This window comes from Sturnira hondurensis, unplaced genomic scaffold, assembly GCF_014824575.4.
Source record: "Sturnira hondurensis isolate 20B ecotype Veracruz unplaced genomic scaffold, ASM1482457v3 Scaffold0006829, whole genome shotgun sequence".
Classification (NCBI taxonomy): Eukaryota; Metazoa; Chordata; class Mammalia; order Chiroptera; family Phyllostomidae; genus Sturnira; species Sturnira hondurensis.
This window is the reverse complement of record NW_028079460.1, coordinates 936262-952868: the sequence shown is the minus strand read 5'-3', so window position 1 is coordinate 952868 and position 16607 is coordinate 936262. Positions and strand designations below refer to the sequence as shown.

At 45.7% G+C, this 16607-nt stretch overlaps 1 protein-coding gene and 1 long non-coding RNA gene across 2 annotated transcripts in view; one reads left to right on the top strand and one right to left on the bottom strand.

The window, feature by feature from the left end:
• Positions 1–8270, bottom strand: part of ADAR (adenosine deaminase RNA specific) — a 47058-nt gene extending 38788 nt beyond the window's left edge. Inside the window, exon 1 of the mRNA XM_037050643.1 lies at positions 8190–8270. The gene's annotated coding sequence lies outside the window, so the exon portion shown is untranslated. The remainder of the gene's footprint in view (positions 1–8189) is intronic.
• Positions 8271–8372: 102 nt separating this feature from the next.
• Positions 8373–9434, top strand: LOC118990230 (uncharacterized). The gene is made up of 2 exons (XR_005067182.1): positions 8373–8552; positions 9154–9434. It is a non-coding gene; the product is annotated as an uncharacterized LOC118990230 (long non-coding RNA).
• Positions 9435–16607: the final 7173 nt, after the last annotated feature.

Genomic DNA, 16607 nt, shown 5'->3' with positions numbered 1-16607 from the left:
TCTACAAAGGAGTTCCCATCAGACTGTCAGCAGATTTCTCAAAAGAGACCTTGCAGGCAAGAAGGGGCTGGAAAGAAGTATTCCAAGTCATGAAATCCAAAGACCTACATCCAAGATTGCTCTATCCAGCAAAGCTTTCATTTAGAATGGAAGGGCAGATAAAGTGCTTCTCAGATAAGGTCAAGTTCAAGGAGTTCATCCTCACTAAGCCCTTATTATATGAAATGTTAAAGGGACTTATCTAAGAAAAAGAAGATAAAAAATATGAACAGTGAAAGGACAGCAAACTTACAGTTATTAACAACCACACCTAAAACAAAAGCAAACTAAGAGGACAGCTAGATGGGGAGTGGAACCATAGAAATGGAGATCACCTGGAGGGTTATCAACAGGGGAGTGGGAGGAGGAGAGGGGGGAGAAGGTACAGAAAATAAGTAGCATAGAGGGTAGGTAGAAAATAGACAAGGGTGAGGGTAAGAATAGTATGGGAAATATAGAGGCTAAAGAACTTATAAGTATGACACATGGACATGAAGTAAAGGGGGGAATGTGGGTGGGAGGGGGTGTGCAGGGTGGAGGGGGGAAATGGGACAACCGTAATAGCATAATCAATAAAATAGAAACTAAAACTGAATATTAGGTTTTTAAAGTAGTATGTCATAAGCAAACCATAAAATACTAGAATACAGAACAAGAAAAAACATTCTAAAGCTTATAAGCAATTTGTCTACAGAAAAATGAAACATGTATATTTAATGATAAGGCCAATACCAAATTGGAAAACTATTTACAGAAAATAAAGTGTTTTTTTTTAAAGAAATGGTTTTTGGTTTTTTAAAATATTTTATTTATTTTTAGAGGGGAAGGGAAGGAGAAAGAGTGGGAGCGAAATATCAATGTGTGGTTGCCTCTCATGTGTTCCCCACCGGGGACCTGGCCTGCAATACAGGCATGTGCCCTGACTGGGAATCGAACCAGCGACCCTTTGCTTCACAGGCCTGTGCTCAGTCCACTGAGCTACACCAGCCAGGGCAGAAAATAAAGTTTTTTGTTTGCTTTTTAAAATAATGAGTACATACTCACTTTTTAAGAGAACTTGTATACTTTATAAAAACAACACAATAAGTGACTAAAAAAATATTAACTGAAAAATCTAAACACAGAAATAATAAAAATGGTTAATCGGTATATTAAAAATAGTTCGAACTCAATCATAACAAACAAGCAAATTAAAATGAGATGTTGACTTCCGCCAAGATGGAGGCATAGGTGGAAACACTGTGCCTTCTCCCACAACCAAGTTTGAATACAACAAAGGTTTGGAGAACAAAGACACAGCCAAAGGACAGAAAAATTGAATTATACGGAAGTTCAACTACATCTAACCGTGCAACTGGGACGGTAAGAGGGGTGGAGCCAGCAGCAGAACAGGACAGATCCCCTGACCTAGGCTCGCAAGTGGCCTGGACCCAGGCAGGGTGTGGGGCAGACTGACCGCGGTCGAACATTCGCGCACGGTGAGACGGACCATGTAGGCCCCAGGGGGCGAGGGCTGACAGCGGTGGCACACTCGCGTGCAGTGGGATTAACGCATGGGCCCGGTGACGGTGGCAGCTGCGGCACCTGTAGCTGCGGCGGTGGGAGGCTGCAGGTGGCAGATGGGACGCCACTGTTCCTCATTGACCCCGCCCCCACGTACAACATCACAACCCAGCGACTCAGTTGCCCTGCTCTAGTGAACACCTAGGGCTCCGATCCTGCTATGTAACAGGCACGAACAGCCCAAAAGATGGCGCAAGAAGAACTCAAAGTCCCAGAGCCGATAACTCTCAGCGACCGAGAAATTGCCAGCCTCTCAGAAGCACAATTCAAGACAGTGTTCATTAGGATGCTAACAGAACTGGTTGATTATAGTCACAAATTAGAGGAACATATGAAGGCTAAACTAATTGAAATGAAGGGAGATGTCCAGGAAACCAATAGTGATGGAAAGGAAACTGGGACTCAAATCAATGGAATGGACCAGAAGGAAGAACAAAACATCCGACCAGAAAGGAATGAAGAAATGAGAATTCAAAAAAATGAGGGGGCTTAGGAACCTCCAGGACATCTTTAAATGTTCCAACATCCGGATTAAAGGGGTACCAGAAGGGGAAGAGGAACAGCCACGAATGGAAAACTTATTTGAACAAATAATAAAGGAGAATTTCCCCAATCTGGCAAAGGCAATAAACTTCCAGGAAATCCAGGAAGCTCAGAGAGTCCTAAAGAAGTTGGACCCAAGAAGGAACCCACCAAGGCACATCATCATTACATTAGCCAAGATTAAAACGAAGGAGAGAATCCTGTAAGCAGGAAGGGATAAGGGGATAGTCACCTACAAAGGAGTTTCCATCAGACTGTCAGCAGATTTCTCACAAGAGACCTTACAGGCAAGAAGGGGCTGGAAAGAAGTATTCCAAGTCATGAAATCCAAAGACCTACAGCCAAGATTGCTTTATCCAGCAAAACTTTCATTTAGAATGGAAGGACAGATAAAGTGCTTCTCAGATAAGGTCAAGTTCAAGGAGTTCATCTTCACCAAGCCCTTATTATATGAAATGCTAAAGGGACTTATATAAGAAAAAGAAGATGAAAAATATTAACAGTGAAAGGACAGCAAACTCACAGTTATTAACAACCACACCTAAAACAAAAGCAAACCAAAAGGACAGCTAGATCAGGAGTGGAACCATAGAAATGAAGAACACATGGAGGGTTAGCAACAGGGGAGTGGGAGGAGGAGAAGGGGGGAGAAGGCACAGAAAATAGCATAGATGGTAGGTAGAAAATAGACAGGGGGGAGGGCAAGAATAGTGGGGGAAATATAGAAGCTAAAGAACTTGAGACATGTGGTTATGAACTAAGGGGGGGGGAGAATGGTGGGGGAGGGAGTGTGCGGTGGAGGGGAATGAAGGGGGGGGAATATAACAACTGTAATGGTATAATCAATAAAATATATTAAAAAATAAATAAAAATAGGCCCTGGCTGGTGTAGCTCAGTGGATTGAGCACAGGCCTGCAAGCCAGAGGATCGCAGTTCGATTCCCAGTCAGGGCACATGCCTGGGTTGTAGGCCGGTTCCCTGCAGGCCAACTCCCAGCAGGGGACACACGAAAGGCAAGCATACATTGATGTTCTCTCCGTCTCTCCTTCCCCTCTAAAGATAACTAAATAAAATCTTTTTTAAAAATTAAATAAATAAATAAATAAATAAAAATAAAATCCTAGATTTTGTTAAAAAAAATAAAAATAAAAATAAAAATAAAATGAGATGTCATTCTTCATGGTAGCTGCAGTTCTCCCGTGTCAGTGAGAACCCCCAGCCTGAAGGAAAGGGCAGGGCGAGAAGGGGGCAGCGTGATGCCAGGCGCTGCAGTGGGGACCATGTCCCCTCTAGGAAGCTGAGCAGGCCCAGGCACTGTGAGAGGGCAGAGTCAAACAATAGTGCCTCACCTCAAGTCTGCAGTGTTTTCATGAGAACTATTTTTTTGAAAATAGAGTTCCCTACCTCCCAGTTTTTATTTTTATTTATTTTTTTGATTGGGAGGTGACTGTGACACGAATAGCACTCGCTAAGGCACAGCAAGGAGCAGGAAGATGGGGGTGGGTGGGAGATGAGGACCGGGCCTTCCCTGGGAGGTGGCTGAAGGACAGAGTTCACTCCGGGCCACCGGTGCCCCAACTGGCGCTGCCACCCACCTGAGCGGGTGGCTGTGCCTGGGGAGCCGTGGAGGGTGCAGCAGACGCACCCTGAAGGCAGTTACGGAAAAGGCCAGTGCAGATCAGCACGTAGATCAGGGCTGCATGGGGCGGAAACCAAGCAACTTTATTAGCAGCTCTAACTGAAATCCCAAGGAAAGTTCGGGGAGGAGACACACTCGGAGCTATCGCCAGGAGCTCCACGTCTCGGGGCAAGACGAGCTGGAGGGAGAGGGGTCTCGTTTCTTTTATAACTTTCTAATACAGATTTTTTTTTTAGCTTTTCTTGAGTGTTTCGGTACTTGATCAATGTTTTAAAGTTAACAGGCCTTGATCCCAAAACTCCGGTCAAAGAGTGAGTTGTTGTTACTGATAAAAGGCTTAGAATAGTGCCTGGCACATTGGAAGTGCTCAAGGAGAAGTTTCAAAAACAAATAAGGAAAAAGATTTAAACTACAGAAAGTTTCTCACTGTGGGCAGATTTTCATTCGTGTGTTTAATAAACATTTATTAGGCACATACTGTGTGTCTGGCACTGTCCTGGGCTCTAGAGATACAGCAGTAAACAAAAGAAAAATTCTTTTTCTATTATTTTCATGATGCTGATGCTCCAGTGAGAAGACAGGCAATACACAAATAAATACATAATGTCCATTGGCTGCTGTACGTACAATGAAGAAAAAAAACCCAGCCAAGGACGGGGTGGGGGGCGGGCAGGAAACACAAAGCAAACAGCTCCTCTGTTCTCAAGGGCTCAGTCTAGAGAAGTGACCAGTTTAGACAACCGTCCAACAGAAGTCAAATCCACAACTGCGTTGTGCTGAGGAGTTTATGGGAAAGGTTGCCTAATTCATTGGTGGAGGCCAAGGAAGGCTTCTGGGAGGAGAAGCCTGACCTGAGTCTGAAAGGAAGTCAGCCAGCTGAAGCAGTTGGGGAGGGCAAGCCAAAAGGCCGATGTAAAGGCACAGAAGGGACAGAGGGCACACAGTCGATGCCAGACAGAATGAATGTGTGACGGACAAACTAGGGGCCATCCATTTCAGCTGGAAGGCTCTGGCAGGGCCTCAAAGAAGTGGATGTGAGCGCACATACACACACGTGTGTGCAGACACGCTCACAATGCAGTTATCCGCCGTTTCTGCCTACCCCGTTCCCTGTGAGTGCAGAGAGGAAGTTGACTCCACCCCAGGGGTGGGCCTCTGACACAGACCTGTCCCATCGGGGCACCCAATCTGCTTGTCTGTGGTGATTAGTTTACCAAGCCAGAAGACAGCTCTGTGGTCATAGGCGTGGGGCAGCCAGCAGCCAGCACTCAGCCTTTTCAGTATGTGTAGAGAAAACAGCAGGAGACTGAGGCCAGGAAACAAAGGGAAGCAGAGCAAAGGCAGGGCCAAGAGAGTCCTCAGGATTTCATTTCAACCTCATGATCCAGCCACGCTTGAAGCTCCTTTTTGGACTTCCTATTTAAATGATCAAAGAGGGTAAAAACCCCCTTTTTGCTTAAGTTAGTTTACACTGCATGTCTGCCATTTGCAACTAGGTTAATATACCCCCTTTCTGGGAAAGAGCTTCACTATGTGTGTGGTAGTGGTGAGGAGGCTGAATTGTTAGAGGGTTTCTCCCATTAAGTTTGATAAAGACAGTGAAATAGTTGGCTTCAAGGTGTCTGGGAGGGTATAGAAGCAGCAACACAAGCTCCCTGGGGGGAAGGTATATACGAGTAAGTCACAGTTTAGGTGGGTGAGCTATATAAGCCTTGTGGGTCCCTAATAATTGAGTATACAACCCTAAATCATCTTCAGAGGGCCAACAGAACATAGCTCATCCCAAATGCAAAGAATATCATCTGTTTAAATCCACCCTGCTATCCCCACTTTTATGCACATCAGTCATAGATCTTTCCCAAATACATAATTTTGTAACAAACTAGTATTTTGAACTCCTTATTCCTGACGCCAAGAAATGCACTGTCCTCCAGCAAACTCAACCCAAGCAGCGACACCCATCATCGCCCGAGCCTAACAGATGTTACAGCCAAACAAACTGCTGCATCTGAAGGGGTCACTGCAGAAGCCCGGAGGCTTAGGCCCTACTGTTCACGTATCTGAAACCTCTGATCAGCTGGTCACAGATGATAATACCAATCTTGGTCTGAAACACAGCTCCAAATCTTTAAAACCATAAATAAGAAAGATGCACATATCACATCTAGCTCGACTTAAGGGAGCCTTTTTGTGTTAAGCAATGGGTCTCCTTTTGACTGAAATAACAGTGCCTTAAAATGTTTTTCTTCTTTCGCAGGCATTTTCCAAATACCTACTGTGTGCTCACGGTCCCAGCACTGTGTGCCCATGAACCTTCCCTTTTTCTCCAGGTGAAAAAGCCAAATCTCATTACACATGTGGGCAAAGTATTTTTTTAATCCTCACCTGAGGATATGTTTTTATTGATTTGTGAAAGAAAGAGAGACAGAGACAGAGACAAAGAGAGAAACATGGATGTGAGAAACATCAATCGGTTGCCTCCTGGATGCACCTGAATGGGGATCGAACTTGCAACCTAGGTATGTGCCCTGACCAGGGATCGAACCTGCAACCTTTCAGTGCGCAGGATAACATCCAAGCAACTGAGCCACCTGGCCAGGGCAATGCGGGCAAAGCAAAATACAATTTACCACTGGACAATTTGAGATGTTATTCTTGCAGCAAGTACTGGTCCTCTTAACTCTGCTTATGCCTCCCTCCCTTCACCACACTCAGGTTCACATTTCTGGGACTCTAGCCACTGAGAAATAACAAGACTCAAACTATGAGTCTAAGGGCCTGGGTTCAAATTCCAGTTCTGCCCTTAGGCAGTGTCAGGATCTTGACTAAGATCCACCTCCTGCCTCTGTCAAATGGGGATAATACTTAATTGTTGCTCTGGATTGTTGGAGGGATTAAATAAATTAGCATATGTAAAGTGCTTGGTACAGTGTAAAGCACCTAACAAGAGCTCAATAAAAAGAAGCTATAATTAACAAAGTGTGGCCTTAAACTCTTTCCAGTTCTAAAATGTTGAGGTCCACAGCAGAGAGATTATGGGCTTGGGGACTGGCCCTCCCACCTAAACCCTTCCTACACCCAAGTCTGCTTTACCATATCTGGCAGAATAGCAAACATCCAAAATAGCAATAAGCTCCCCTGTTTCTCAAGCAGCTGTACCTTCAAAGGAATGGGGAGCAAGTTCAAGTGCCTGGGAGCTGTGCCCTTACTAATAACAGCTAGACACTTCAACTTCTGAGAACAACCCTGCAAGGTAGATAAAATTATCCTTATTTTGTAGATAAGACCAAATCGGAGGGGCTAAATAATTCACTCGGTGTCATGCAGTTAGTAAGAGACAGACCCAACTCCAAAGTTCATGCCCCCTCCCACTGTCCCATATCCCCACACAGCAAAGCACTCAACTGTTTGTCAAATAATGAAATGACGAAAAAGATATTCCAGGACCTTTGCTAGATGGTTCACAGGCCCGAACTCAATCCACTGAGCTACACCAGCCAGGGCTGGACCTTTGCAAGATGAGAACAAGCCTTCTTGGGTAAAGAACGAAGTTGGTACCATCATTCACATTTGCTCGACAGTTTAAAGCTCCTGTGTTCTCTGCTCCCAGTGCCACAGCCACTGTGCAGGCCGGTCTCCTCTGGGCCGCTCAGACTCTGGTCCCTCAGCTAAACCGCACGTTGGGACCCTCCTCACTCATTTCAAATCCAACGCCGAGTGTCTCTTTTTGGAAGGCAAGTTTCCCAAACTGACACCAACAAGGAACATCGGAGGTAGTTTCACCTTCCAATATGGAGCAAGAATCATGCCAAGGAGATGAAGGATGGGGAGGTGACGCAACTAGGCCTCCTGCACCGGGCCAGACTCAGGCAGAGCACGGCAGCCGTGACCCCGCAGTGGGCTCCCCACGACGGCCGCCTACGCCATCCCAGTGTCAGGGACGCCAAGGGCGGCGGATGTTATCTCAAAGATGCGGCACGGGCCTCTGCAGCTAGGACGACACGGTGGAGGTAGGTGCACACCGAGACCGGTAGCAGGCGCCTCTCAATCCAGTCACTCTCCGAGGCGAGAGGGAAACAAGGGCCTGTGGTACCCAGCTGCTGGCCTCCGGCTGGCACGAGCGCCGGAGCATCCGTGCGCGGCTTCTGCCGCCCACAGCCGCGCACACACACGGGCGCGCACACATGCACACCAGCACACGGGCCCAGGCGCCCGCCTCCCCGCGGGGCTGCAAGCCCAGACGCGGCCCCCAGCCCCTGCATCCCCACCCGGCCCCGCGGCCACCCTCGGGCCCCCCGGGAGCCTCCGAGCTACCCCTTCCACCAGTGTCCAAGCCTGCAGAGGAGGCGCGAGCCGGGCGCTGGGCCCAGGAAGGTGATGGCGAAGAAGGAAAAGGCCTCTTACCCGATCTCGTAATTCTCCGGAACGCAGCCCACAGAGGAGGCTGCCACAGCCGCCGGACCCTCCCCCCACCCGCCCCCACCACGTAGCCCTCTCTACCTTCAGTCGGGAATCAATGGCCCGGACGCGGCTTGGTGACATCATTGGCGCGCCGCGCGTGGGAGGGAGAGCCACGTGACTCCCCCCTCTTTTGTTTGCGTCCTAGTTAAGCTAGGATTTTGTTGCCCTCTCTTCCGTTTTACCGGCCTGTTCATCGCATTGTTTGGGGAATCGGTACTTGAGTGTGGGGTGCTGCCTTTTTGCTCATAGCCTCGGTTAAACTCCTCAGTCGTTTGTAACGTCGTAGTCGGGCCAGAAGGCTTGGAGGTATGTGGGTACCATACTCATATGTGTTGAAATGTTTGTTTAAGTGGACCTCAAGTACACAGAATTGATAATGCACTATAATGAGTAGTCTTTGCGATCTTTTTTATGTTAAATTATTTTTAAAGTTATGTAACAAACACCCCCTTAACTCTTAATTTCACCACCTCAATCCAAGAACGAAAATATTACCAATAACCTTCATCTACTTCTGAGTGGTCCGACTTTTACCTCTCCGGAGGTCCTTTACCTCGTCCTTCGCCCTCAGAAATAGCCTCCGTGATTTGTGTTTACACAACTCGCTTTAATTTAGTTTCACACTTATGTGCCTTATTAAGCAATATATTTTTATTGGTTTTTGTGTGTTTTGGAATTTTATCCAGTGTTCTGGACTTTAATTTTCAGAAATATATTACTAAATGTCTTAGTCCATCCGTCCCCTCTAACAAAATACCACATTTGTGAGCAACAAAAATTTACTATTCTCCCAGTTCCGAAGGCTGGAAGTCAGGGTGCAAGCACGGTGGGTGACGGCCTTCCTCAAGGTGGCCCACTTCTCCTTGTGCGGGAGAAGGAACTAGGGATCTCTCCGCGTCTCTTACAGGAACGTCAATCTGGTTCACGAGGACTCCGCCCTTGCGACTGAAACGCCTCCCAAAGGCCCCACCTCATAGGACCATCGCGTTGGGCGTTGGGATTTCAACACAGCAATTCTGAGGGGACATAAACATTCAGACCTCAGCACTAAGATTCAAACTTCTTGTTGAACCAAGTGGTTTTATTCAACTTTCACCACTACATAAAAATCTATTATGTGATTGTACCATGATTTACCCATTCTCCAGCTGCTGAACATTTATGCAGTTTCTCGATTTTTGCTCTTTCCATCAGTATTGCCTTTTGATGCTTGTGTACAAAAATTTCTCTTGAGACCTGACCGGTGTGGCTCAGATGGTTGGGTGTTGTCCTGCAAAGTGAAAGGTCAACCGTTCAATTCCTGGTCAGGGCACATGCCAAGGTTGCGGGTTTGGTCCCCTGTCATGGTGCCCACAAGAGGCAACCAACTGATGTTTCTCACATCGATGTTTCTCTCCCTCTTTCTCCTCCTTTCCCCAAAAGAGAGAGAGAAAGGAAGGGAGGGGAGGGGAGGGGAGGGAAGGGAAGGGAAGAAAGATTTTCCTCGGGTGTATTTTCCTAGGAGTGGATTGTCAGTGTTCAGGGTTCAAGGAATTTCGAGGCAGAGCAAGAAGAAATATGACCACAAGGTGGCAGTAGCGTGTTCACCAGCTTTATTTGGATACCCTTTGACACATTTGATTACAGAAGTTCTTCATGAACCAGACAATTCTGAGACTATGGGGGGAGGATGGTGAGAACACATCCATAAGCAGGGAGGGCAAGGAAGTCCCCAGACGTTTAGAAAAAGTTGCTCAGAAGCCCAGCAGGAAGTTTCGGGGTCAGAAAGCTCTGAGCGCATTGGCAGCTTGGGGACTTGACACCCATGAGGTTTATCTATGACCAGCAGGTACTGGGCAGATTCAAGATGCAGGCAAAGCAGGGGAGGCAGCTCTAAATGGCTAAAAATCTGCTTATTGGGGCTGTGTTTAAAACAACTGGATGTTGGGGAGAGGGATTGCAGGGTGAGTGAAAAAGGTGAAGGGATTAAGCCAAACAAACCAGCCGCATAGACGCGGACAGCAGTATGGTGAGTATGGTGGGGTGAATGGCGTGGAAGGAGACTGGACTTGGGTGGTGAGCACACAATACAGTGTACATATGATGTGTTGTAGAATCGTACACCTGCAACCTGGTTAATTTTATTAACCAATGTCACATCAATAAATTCAATTAAAAGTTTAAAAAACAATAATAATAATTTTTAAAAACCTCCTAGAGTGAGCCAGAGTGAAAGAAAAGCAATTAGGGGTATCAAGTATGTTTTGTCACAAGTTTTCACCTGCTTTATTAAGAAGATATGGGTTTTTTGTTATAGATTTATTTTCAAAGGGCAAAAACACTTAGACAATTTAAATACAAGTCTAAACAGAACTACTCTGTCAATGTCAGCAATAATGCCAAAATATGTTCTCCTGCTAGTCACTTGCCTGTATCTTCGGAGTCGTCTATCTGTGAAGAAAAGGGGTCTTGTTACAGAACAGACCTGGGGGGAGTGAACGATATACTATTACCGAATGGACCCCCCTTGTGCTCCAGGGGTCCCCCCCCCATACTTGGTTTGCCTGCTTGCCGCCAGGGAAAGACGTCTCTCAATGCCAGAGATTGGTGAAAAGGAAAGGAATTATTTGTTTGAAAGTTATACAGACCTAGAGTAATGACTTAATATCTTCATTAAAATACTAAAGTCCTTTAGAACACCCACAAACGCACACAGTCCTTCCTTCTCCCTCTGCCCAGTCGCAATGCTGTATCTCAGGAAAAGAACTAGAAGTCTGTGGCTCAGGTAGCCCCTCGGTTCCCGGCACTATCAGCTGTGTCGCTGCCACGATCTCCAATTAATCCAAAACCCTGTGGCACCTTCTCATGGCCTACCAGCAAGAGTCCTTTAATGCCTTTCCTTCCCAGCAAGGAAAGCCTGCTTCCTAAGCCACGTGGAAAAGGGGGCACCCCTTTTGCTGCGTGGTCCCAACCACCCAGCATGGCTGCCCTGCCTGGGTTTAAATCCCAGCACCAATCTTGCTCTGCAGCCTCATTTCCGACTCCTCCCACAATCAGTTACATCTGCCAGCCTTCCCATATTTTTCCAGTTTTTCTGGGCTGCTATAGTGAGTCTGGGCAGGCGTGGCCCCATGGCATGGAGCCAATCATCTCCAAGCTCTCATGTAGGGGCTGTAACCAGGGGAAGTTGCCTCCGAGTTACATCCTGGGTGGAAGTCACCCCCCTCCCCCTGGCCAAGGTGTGGCCACAGCTATTTAACATATCTATGAAACCAGTTAAAGATTATAGATATGTTAAATGACCGTGCCTGAGCTTATTGGCAAAATGGTTGCTATGCTAAACAGTTCTCAATGGCCCTGCTCCATGTGTCCCATCCCTGAGTTCAGACCTGAGGGGGTGAGGATATCATGTATTTTTTAATACTTCTTGAACACCCTGAGTTCTGGGCCCCATTACAAATCCCTATTTGGGGGGCCCCTGGCTGCACCCTCTTACAGTCCGATAGTTTATTCACACACATCCTTCTTACCTACAGTGTAATCTACAACTTCTTGTGGATGTATCAACTTCTTCGCACCTATATCAGGAACTTCAAACTGAAATTCATCCTCCATGGCCATGAAAATCTCCACTTGGTCCAAACTGTCTCAGCGCAGGTCTTTCATAAAATGAGAACTTACCGAGAGCTTTTCTGAGTCAATCTTGCCATCATTTGAAGTACAGGGCCCTTGACCTCCTCTAACGTCAGCTTCACTATACTGGTGGCTCAGCTGTGTCACTCTACCTGCTACCTGCATGAGCTCAGGCCATGTCTGCGTCCCTACGGGCCCCGCATGGGAACCCGGGGCAATGGCCCCAAGGTCACGGGAAGTTGGCAAACACGGGAGGAAGACATGAGCCACTATGGCTATGCCAACCCAGGCTGAGCTCGCCCTGGTTTTACTTCAATATCAACGTCTTTCAGTATTGGGCGTGTTGATCGAGAGACCCAGACCGCATCGTGCGAGGCACTGACTGACCTGGTTGACCTGGTTCACTGAGTGACCTGGTCTCTGCTCACTGCTTTTCTGGGCTTTTCCCCCTATTCTTCTGATGGTAAGATTTTAAAAAAATGTTTATTTTGGAGTTCTGGCCAAGATGGAGTGTAGGTAGAAACCCTTCACTCTCTCATACAACCAAAAGGAGGATAACAACAAATCTAAAAACAATAAGCTACCAGAAGTGCCAGAAAATCAAACTGCATGGAACTCCGACAATCAAACAATTAAAGAAACATTCAGCGGAGGGAGACAGACAGCTGAGCAGGTAGAGAAGACCTGTGGCAAGGCAGGGGCTGCACGGGCAAGGCAGAACTGGCAGAACTAGAAACTAAGACTCAACACTAGCAGTAAACTACAGAGGGAGGTGCCGTGGCAGGAGAAACTCCCAGTCTCACAGAAGAGTTCATCGGAAAGAGGGCCTAGAGCAGAGCAAGCAGGCCGTATTGTTCCCTCCTCGGCCCCACCCTCACAGAGAGCACCACAGCGTGGCAAGGAGGGTTGCCCCGCCCTGGAGAATACCTAAGGCCCCTCGCCCTTACAACACAACAGGTGTGCTGAGACAAAGAAATATGGCCCAAATGAAAGAACAGATCAAAACTCCAGAAAAAGAGCTAAGCAATGAGCAGATAGCCAAACTATCTGATGCAGAGTTCAAAACACTAATAATCAGGATGCTCACAGAACTGATCGAACTTGGTTGCAAAATGAAGCAACAAATGAAGGATACACAAAGTGAAATAAGGCAAAATATTAGGGACCCAACGGTGATGAGAAGGAAACCGGAAATCAAATCAGTAAGTTGGAACAAAAGGAAGAAATAAACATCCAACCAGAACAGAATGAAGAAACAAAAATTAAAAAAAAACACACCGAGGAGTCTTTACCTCTGGGACAACTTTAAATGTTGTCCCAGAATCATAGGGGACCTCTGATTCTGGGTCATGACCTCTGAATCACAGGGGTGCCTGAAGGAGGAAAGGGAGAGCAAGAGACTGAAAGCCAGGCAGAGCGGTCTACAACAATCTACAACTAATGAGTTTTACTTCTCCCTATCCAATGTGTATGCCTTTTATTCTTCTCTTACCTGATTGCTAGGACTTCCAGTACTATGTTGAATAAGGGAGGTGAAAGTGGACATCCCTGTCTTGTTCCCAATCTTAATGGGAACACTTATAGTCTTTCTGAGCTTTTAATGCCACCAAAAAATAGCCCTGGCTGCTGTAGCTCAGTGGATTGAGCACAGGCCTGCAAACCAAAGGATTGAGGTTTGATTCCCAGTCAGGGCACATGCCTGGGTTGTGGGCCAGTTCCCAGCAGGGGATACACCAGAAGCAACTACACATTGATATTTCTCTCCCTCTCTCCTTCCCTTCCCCTCTTAAGATAAATAAATAAAATCTTGTTTAAAAAGTCTGCATTATTTAAGAGGTCAAGTTGTTCTTATTTTTCTTCTTCATCTCTTGTCTTGGCTATCCTGAGTCCTTTGTTTTTTCATACATATTTTAGAACAAGCATCTCAAATTGCATGCCAGCACGTGCACACACCCATTACCTGCTGGGATTTTAATTGGCATTGCATGAATATGTAGATCAGCTTGCAGAAGATTAACTTTTTTATGATTCCGAGTCTTCCAATTCCTGAACAGGAAAACACTCTTTTTCTTAGGTGTTCATTAATGTCTTTAAGGGTTATTATTTTCCACATTTGGATCTTGCACATCTTTGTTGGATTTATTCCTAGACACTTTGTTGCTATTGGAAATTACATCCTTTAAAGTTATGCTTTGTAATTATTTGTTGCTATTGTAGAAATAAATTAGACTTTTTGTATATTGATATTGTATCCAGCCAACTTGTTGGATACAATAATTTGCTTTTGATTTTAGATTTGTCTATTGTAAATGGCTAATTATCTAAAAATAACACCAGCTTTCCCAGGCCAGGCCCCAGGTCTGACCAGAGCCACTGGCAAGGGCTCAGCCCTGGAGTCATCAAGATGTTCCGAAACTGTAAACATCTGAGAGTCACTCTTTAGAATTGTTTTTTCTTCTAATTCTTCATTATTGTCTTGTAATTGTCTCAGGAGAACAGTAACACACGAGATCCTCTTACATTTTTTGACTCAAAACACAGAATCCAAGAGGGCTTTGTCCAATGAAGTTCATAAAGGAAAATCTGTAGCTGATCAGTGTTCATCCTACCACTAAAAGCCCAATTACAGCAAACAAGTTCCTTCATTTGAGCTTATAAACTCAAGGAAATGATTTAAAATTATGAAAAACTGCCTAGATTCTCACTCATTTCATTCTTATGAAGAAATCATGATCACTATGGACCCTATAATTTCTTTTTCTTTCATTGTATAAAATAGATGTGCATTGTGCAGGGTAGTTTCCACCTTTTACCCCTACATTTACAGTGTATTCTCCAGCTTAATTTCAAATTCTGTCAAAATCCCAGTGCTGTGAACTACTTTTAAAAAGGCCAATTCTAAATTTGGAACCATACAAAAGTAAATAATTAACTAACTAAATAAAAATGAATATGCCAGTTTTTCTCTCTCCCGTCCAGCCCTACTGCCTTTCTCTCTTCTTCACGCATCACACTGGTCGGGACCTCCACTACAGTGTTAATAGAAACGTGATATTTTCTCTTGACTTGGGCACTCTTTTTAAAAAATATATATTTTATTGTTTATGCCATTACAGTTGTCCCATTCCCCCCCTTCACTCCCCTCCATCCTGCACACCCCCTCTCCCACCATTCCCCCCACCTTTAGTTTATGTCCATGTGTCACGGGTTCTTTAGATTCTATATTTCCCATACTATTCTTGCCCTCCCCCCTGTCTATTTTCTACCTACCATCTATGCTTCTTATTCTCTGTACCTTCTCCCCCCTTCTCCTCCTCCCACTCCCCTGTTGATAACCCTCCAGGCAATCTCCATTTCTATGGTTCCACTCCTGATCTAGCTGTCCTCTTAGTTTGCTTTTGTTTTCGGTGTGGTTGTTAATAACTGTGAGTTTGCTATCCATTCACTGTTCATATTTTTTATCTTCTTTTTCATAGATAAGTCCCTTTAACATTTCATGTAATAAGGGCTTAGTGAGGATGAACTCCTTGAACTTGACCTTATCTGAGAAGCACTTTATCTGCCCTTCCATTCTAAATGAAAGCTTTGCTGGATAGAGCAATCTTGGATGTAGGTCTTTGGATTTCAGGACTTGGGATACTTCTTTCCAGCCCCTTCTTGCCTGTAAGGTCTCTTTTGAGAAATCCGCTGACAGTCTGATGGGAAGTCCTTTGTAGGTAACTGTCCCCTTATCTCTTGCTGCTTCTAGGATTCTCTCCTTATCTTTAATCTTGGCTAATGTAATGATGATGTGCCTTGGTGTGTTCCTTCTTGGGTCCAACTTCTTTGAGACTGAGCTTCCTGGATTTCCTGGAAGTCTATTTCCTTTGCCAAACTGGGGAAATTCTCCTTTATTATTTGTTCAAATAAGTTTTCCACTCGTGGCTGTTCCTCTTCCCCTTCTGGTACCCCTATAATTCGGATGTTGGAATGTTTAAAGTTGTCTTGGAGGTTGCTAAGCCTCTCCATTTTTTTTTGAATTCTTGTTTCTTCCTTTTTTTCTGTTTGGTTGTTTCTTTCTTCCTTCTGGTCCACTCCCTTGATTTGAGTCCCAGTTTCCTTTCCATCACTATTGGTTTCCTGTGCATTTCCCTTCATTTCAATTAGTTTAGCCTTCATATGTTCCTCTAATTTGTGGCTAAAATCAACCAATTCTGTGAGCATCCTGATGACCAGTATTTTGAACTATGCATCTGAAAGGCTGGCTATTTCTTGGTCACTTAGAATTATAGGCTCTGGGGCTTTGAGCTGTTCTTGAGTCATAATGTTTGGTCTGTTCGCACCTATTATGTATGAGGGGCGGAGCCTTAGGTGTTCACCAGGGCCAGTGGACCCAGCTGCTGGGTTGTGACTCTGTATGTGGGGGCGGGGTCAGAGAAGGAAAAAAAATGGCACTTTGCTCTGCTCCACTCTCTCTCAGATTTCTTTAAGCTCTGCGGCTTCCCACAAGCAAATTTGGCCCCTCTGGTGCTGGTTCCTGGGTGTGTGGGCCCATATACTCTCCAGGACCCTGTGGGTCTCTCCAATGAACTCTCTGTGAGCCTGAGAGCCTCTCCCGGCCCCTCAACCCCGAGAAAGTCTTTCCACTTGGTGCTTTCAGGCTCTAATTCCCATTGCTGGGGCCCTAGCCTGAGTGGTCTGTCTCACTGTTTGCTCCTTTGCTTGGTTTATCTGCGTGCAAATGTGTGACTGCAGTGCCAGCCGCCCTGC